The following is a 6,768-nucleotide window of genomic DNA, read 5'->3' on the forward strand; positions in this document are numbered from 1 at the left end:
TAGATCAAATCCCCTCACATTGCCCTTGATTGACCCCCCCAATTCCTCAAATCAGCATCAAGAAACCCTAGACAAGCTCATGGAAACTAGTTCCCCTACGAACCCCGGGGACGCACACAACCAACCCTAGTGAGCAGATCGACCCAATTTTCAACCCTACATCGCCATGATCGGCCTGAAAAACCCTAGTGTGCCGGTGCAGGAACAGGGGAAGCAGAGGAACAGGGGAAGCGCCGGGTGCAGGTCCTTACCGTATTCAGGAGGGAACTCGCCGGGTGCCCTACGCCGCGGCTCCATGGCGCCTTGTGTCGCCGCCGATGAGGCCGACGGCGGCGTCGCCTCGCAGGAGGAGCGAGCAGAGATGAGGAGGAACAGGGGACGTGGGCGAAAGAAGGGGAAGGTTTTGGAAGGGCTTTGCATCGGGGGCGACGACCAGGTGCTTTACTGTCCAGGGATGGATTTGTCTGCGAAATTGCTAAAGCGCGAGGGTTTCTTTATAAAAACGTGATCCGGGCCCGACAGAGCCTACATGGCATGCCACGTGTGCAGTTCGGGGTGGTTTTTTATGAATTTGTTACAGCAGACAAGTTGGAGGGCTAGTTTTGTGGGGTTTTTTAGTTTTTATATGAAACTGTTCCCACCCCTACAAGTTTATGTATGAATAGTGGTATCAACTCTAGATAAAACGCAGATCTAGCTGTGGGAGCGGCGGTAGTTCAGTGCTTGAAGCCGAGGAAGACCTCCTCCGCCGACTTGCGACGGAGGCTGTCATTCAAAAAAAAAATCAACATGTATTTGTTTTTTTAAATTGTACTATTTATAAAATGTTGAAAAACATATATTTGAAAAATTATTAATCATATATTTATAAAATATGAAACATGTATAAAAACTATTTTAGATGTTTAATAAAATGTACATTTTGTATAAAAAAAGTAGACATCAAAACATATATTACTTGGAAAATTATTAGTAGGTATTTTAAAAATACTGAATGTGCATAAAAAATTCCTAATATATATAAAAATGTACAATGTTAAAAAAGTAGTCATGTGTTAAAAAGGTGAAAATAAAAAATAAAGAAATAAACAAAGAAAATCAAAGAAACACGAAAAAAGGGAAACAAATAAAAGGAAAAACTGAAAACCGTTGTAAAATAGTGTAAACCAAAAGAAGAACACAAGGCAGAATAAAGAAAACAAACTCGCGCAGAGGGAGCTGCAATACTGGATCGGCCTACTAGCTTGGCACATGAGGCGAGTCGAAGCTAGTCTCACTACTGCGATAGATATGTACATAGTCTTTTTTTTTGCGATCATAGATATGTACATAGTCTACCTGTGTAAACTAATACTCCCTCTGTAAACTAATAGTTTACAGAAGGAGTACAATATAAGATGTTTTAGATCACTATTTGAATAATCTAAAACGTCTTTTTTAAAATATAAAACATCTTATATTAGTTTAATGGAGGGGGTACTTTAGTTTACTGATGAAGCTTTCCAAACTAACTAGTCATAGATGGCCGTGCGAGAAAGGCTCTCGCGTCCTCGCCTGGGACGGGTGAGCGCGCCGGCGGCGCCGACCTGATCTTCTTCCTCCAGCGTCCCCTGCTCCCGCCGTGACCAGATCTGGGACCTCTGACACGTCCTCTTTCCACCGCCCCTCCTACGAGCTCCTCCACCTCCCTGGACGATGCAGCTGAGCTCGCGTGCCTCCCAGCCGGCAGCCTCTCTGACCTCGCCGTCCGCTGCCCCAGCTCCCGTTGCTGCGCTTGCCGCGGCGGCCCTCGCCCTCCGCAGGGCAGGCCCGGCCATCCGAGGCCACCTCCGCAAGTCCGCGATGACGGCGGCCACTCCGGCACCACCGGCCGCCGCCCTTGCTGCCCTGGTCGATGTTCCCTCTGCTGACGCCTCTGCCGGCTTGCTGCTTTCGCCCGCGACGACGACGGTCACTCCGACACCTCCGGCAGCCACCATTGCTGTTAACGCCTCCGTCGGCTTGCTGCTGCCGCCCACGACGACGGCAGCCACTCGGACACCACCGGCCGCCGCCCTTGCTGCTCTGTGATGGGGAACGTAGTAATTTCAAAAAATTTCCTACGCACACACAAGATCATGGTGATGCATAGCAACGAGAGGGGAGAGTGTAATCTACGTACCCTCATAGACCGACAGCGGAAGCGTTATGACAACATGGCTGATGTAGTCGTACGTATTCACGGCCTGACCGATCAAGCACCGAAACTACGGCACCTCCGAGTTCTAGCACACGTTCAGCTCGATGACGATCCCCGGACTCCGATCCAGCAAAGTGTCGGGGAAGAGTTCCGTCAGCATGACGGCGTGGTGACGATCTTGATGTTCTACTGTCGCAGGGCTTCGCCTAAGCACCACTATAAGATTATCGAGGACTATGGTGGAGGGGGGCACCTCACACGACTAAGAGAACGATCTTGAAGATCAACTTGTGTGTCTAGAGGTGCCCTGTCGGTGTCAAAACTGGCGGATCTCGGGTAGGGGGTCCTGAACTGTGCGTCTAGGCCGGATGGTAACAGGAGACAAGGGACACGAAGTTTTACCCAGGTTCGGGCCCTCTCAATGGAGGTAAAACCCTACGTCCTGCTTGATTAATATTGATGATATGGGTAGTATAAGAGTAGATCTACCTGAGAGAGAGGAGGCTAAACCCTAGAAGCTAGCCTATGGTATGATTGTTGATGTGTATGTTGTCCTACGGACCAAAACCCTCCGGTTTATATAGACACCGGATAGGGTTAGGGTTACATAGAGTCGGTTACAATGGTAGGACATCTTCATATTCGTATCGCCAAGCTTGCCTTCCACGCCAAGGAAAGTCCCTTCCGGACGCGGGACGGAGTCTTCAATCTTGTATTCTTCATAGTCCAGGAGTCCGGCTGAAGGTATAGTCCGGCCATCCGGACACCCCCTAATCCAGGACTCCCTCAGTAGCCCCTGAACCAGGCTTCAATGACGACGAGTCCGGCGCGCATATTGTCTTCGGCATTGCAAGGCGGGTTCCTCCTCCAAGTACTTCATAGAAGATTTTGAACACAAAGATAGTGTCCGGCTCTGGAAAATAAGTTTCCACATATTGCCATATAGAGAATAATATTTACACAAATCTAATCTGCTGACGTATTCCCGTAGTGTGACATCACACCATGGCCAAGCTTTTATTCGAACCGTTTTACTGTCCCATCTCAGCGCGTTATGCGAGGCGGTTTCCTTGGCACGTCTTGTTAAAGCAGAGATCGTGTCCCCTTATTCCGGGATTCTCATCAATACGGGCGTGGGTAACCCAACCGCGCCATCGATTATGGCGCTTGGAGATAAGCGAGTTTTATCAGGCTGGTGGGGACATGTAGCTGCGTCCATCCATATAAGGGGATAAAGATCCACCTTTTCACCTACGCCTTCTTCCTCCTTCGCCTATCCATTCTTGCACACTCGAGCTCCAGCGCCCAAGTCCGCACTCCCAACCTCAACCTTCTCCAGCCATGTCCGGAGCGGGAGGCAAGTGGATGGTCTCCTCCGTCACGGAGGGACATATCAAAAAGCTGAGGAAGGCCGGATACCTGTCTAACGACATCGCGTACCGGCTCCCCGAAAAGGGGCAGCTCATCCCCACCCCTAGGCCCCATGAGAGGGTGGTGTTCCTCCCCCATTTCCTCCGCGGACTGGGCTTCCCTCTCCACCCATTTGTCTGGGGGCTCATGTTCTACTACGGCCTGGATTTCCATGATCTGGCCCCGAACTTGGTCCTCAACATCTTGGTGTTTATCGTCGTGTGCGAGGCCATCCTCCGCATCCGCCCCCATTTCGGGCTCTGGCTCAAGACTTTCAACGTCAAGCCGAAGGTGGTGCACGGCAGCCAGGCGAAGTGCGGAGGCGCCATGGTGGGCAAGATGGCCAACGTCCTCTGGCTCGAGGGATCCTTTGTGGAGACCTTGAAGGGGTGGCAATCGGGGTGGTTTTACATCACCGAGCTGCGCGACGCCGAATGGGTCGCACCCCCCGAGTTCCGGTCTGGACCCCCAACGCGGCTCACGTCCTGGAAAGAGACGAGCCTGTCGTGGGGTAAAAAAGGAGAGCTAACGGGACTCCAAACATGCGTCAAAACCTGGTGGACAAGAAGCTCAAACTTGTCAACGTAGTCCAGGTTATGCTCATCCGCTTGATCCTCCCGTGCCAACAACGGGCTTTCAACCTGTGGGAGTTCGACCTGGCGCGACACCAAACTCTGAGCAGGCTCTTCGACATGACGTACGAAGATGCCTGGAAGGTGCTTTTCAAGGGCGCCGAGGCTCCCGCATCCGCTACTGAGGATCGCGGATTCAGTGCGCAGCGTCACGCTCTCGCAGTAAGCTGTTTTTTCCTTTTACAGGGTATCAGTTTTTCATAGTTTGACTCCATGCGGGATCTAAACTCCCTTTACCTTTGACATGATTGGTAGGTGACCTCCGGACAGATCAACTGTTCGGATCCTTTGCCCGAAGGCCCAGTGGATGCTCGCTTGGCAAAGCTGCTGGTTCCGGCACCCTATGTGGTACCGGAGAAGAAGGTCAAGAAGAAGGCCACGGGGACTCGAAAGAGTGCCCGACGCCCGGAGGTGTCAGATTCATCATCCAACGAATCCAAGACGCACTCCTCCCGCAAAGACGAGGAGGAGGAAGAAGAGATCCCTCCCCCTCCAGCGGGGGGAGGGAAGAAAAGGAAGGCCGCCCCAACTGGGGAGGCCGAAGGGTCCAAGAAGGGGAAAACCCTTCCTCCGGACTGCTCCACCGACGCCGACGGCGGCGGAGAGGAGTGGGTGCCTAGGGCCAAGCCCCTGTCCAAATCGTAAGTATCCGGATACTAGAGTAATTCATAGTATTCGTTTATTGCACAACTTTCCTTACGTCAAATATGTTTATGCAGCCCGCCCAAAGACCGGCTCGACGCGTCGTCGAGCGGCTCACTGGACTCGTCGGATGTGAACTCGCTTCCGACGGCTTCCTCCCCCCGCCCTACGGACGACACCGAAGTGTTGTCTCAACAGGTTCCAAGCCGGGAGGAGGTGGTCCTGGAGGCGCCGCAAGGCGACCTCCCGGACTCCAGGAGTAAAGGGGATGAAACCCCTCGGGGCTCCAAGTCCGGCTCTAGGCCGGACATCACTCCGGAACCTTCAGAGGTTCCAGAGTCCGGCGGGGGACCTCCTTCCAAGAGGAGCAAGTCCGCCGTGCCGGTGGCCCCCGTCCAACCGGAGGCGCCGGACAATACGTTGGAGGTGCTCCAAGGCGCCTCCATCGACGAGGAGCACCGTGCCATTATGAGTGCGGTGGTCCAAAAGGTTCAGTCCGCCAAGAGCGGACTGACTGAAGCTTGTACTAGCCTTTTGACAGGCTTTGAGGTAAGTAAAGAATGTGTAAATAATATTACCGCATAGACAGTAGCCCCTGATGCTCTGTTTGGCGTTTGGGAAGAAAAGCCGAATAGAGGATCAAATAAAATTCGCAGGAGTCTAACAAAAGGAGTCAATATGCGTATGCAGGCTTCTCTGCTTGCGTCCGCCGCACTGACTGCGGAAGTGGACACGCTAAAGCAGAACCTCGAGCGGTCCGAGCAGGAGCTCGGTCGTGCCAAGAAGCAGCTCAAGGAAAATGTAGGTAAGAAATACTGTGTTTAAATATATATAAAAAAGGTGCAATTGCAAAAAATGACAGGATTATCATGGCGATTGTAGGGGCCACGTCTGAGGTGGCGACCCTTAGGCAAGCGCTGGACGAGGCCGAGAAGAGGGCAGCCTCGGAGCGCACCGAGCGGGAGAAGTATGATGCCGAAGTTGGAAAGGTGCGGCAAGAGCTCCAGGCTCTCATGGAAAAGCATGAGAGTTTGGAGCTTGACTCAAAGACGCGAGCGTCCGAGCTCGCGGTGGCTATTGAAAATGCCAAGTCTGCCAAGGCCGAATCCCAGAAGACCCTCCAGGAGTTGGATGAGGTGAAGAAGATAGCGGCGGGTAAGGCATTCTTTATGCAAAGCAAACACATAAACGTGAGTTACTTGTTACTTACCCGAATCCGGAGCTCTCCAGGAGCGTTCGCAGATCTTCCCCGGAGTGTATCCGATGCCGCCGCATTCTATCGAGCCGAGGAGGGCAGCTCGACAAAGAAGGTGTTCTGGTCTCAGTACGCTGAGGCCGGACACCCCGTGCCCCTGAGTGACCAGCTGAAGCAACTGGTCGAGCTCCACAAGGCGGCCGAACAGGCCATGAAGGGCCTCATTGTTCGGCTGTGGCCTGGAGGGGCCCTGCCTGGGAGCTATTTCGGGCTGGTGCGGCGGTTGGTGGAGGCCTGTCCAAGGCTTGAAGTCATCAAGTGCTTCATCTACATTGAAGGTGCCCGTAGGGCCCTTGCCCGTGCTAAGGTGCACTGGGGCAAGCTGGATGCTGAGAAGCTGGTGAAGGACGGGCCACCGCCGGGGAAAGAGCATCGCAAGCCCGAGAATTACTATAAGGATGTTCTGAAGGGTGCCTGCCTTGTGGCCGATGAATGTTCTAGGGATGTAATTTTTTGAGTGAAACTTGCTCGTTTTGTCCCGTGTGCTGAAAACTTGTTTATATGCGCTAAGCAATGCTGTTGGAATTTAAAATATTACCTTCTGTGCGGCTGTTTATCAATTCTGAGAGATGGCGAGTCGTCGACTTCTGCCCCCATGCCGCTAGTGCTGGGGTGTTCGGGGATAAACCTGAGCGCTCTTTTTCCCATAT

This window comes from Triticum aestivum, chromosome 5A, assembly GCF_018294505.1.
Source record: "Triticum aestivum cultivar Chinese Spring chromosome 5A, IWGSC CS RefSeq v2.1, whole genome shotgun sequence".
NCBI lineage: Eukaryota > Viridiplantae > Streptophyta > Magnoliopsida > Poales > Poaceae > Triticum > Triticum aestivum.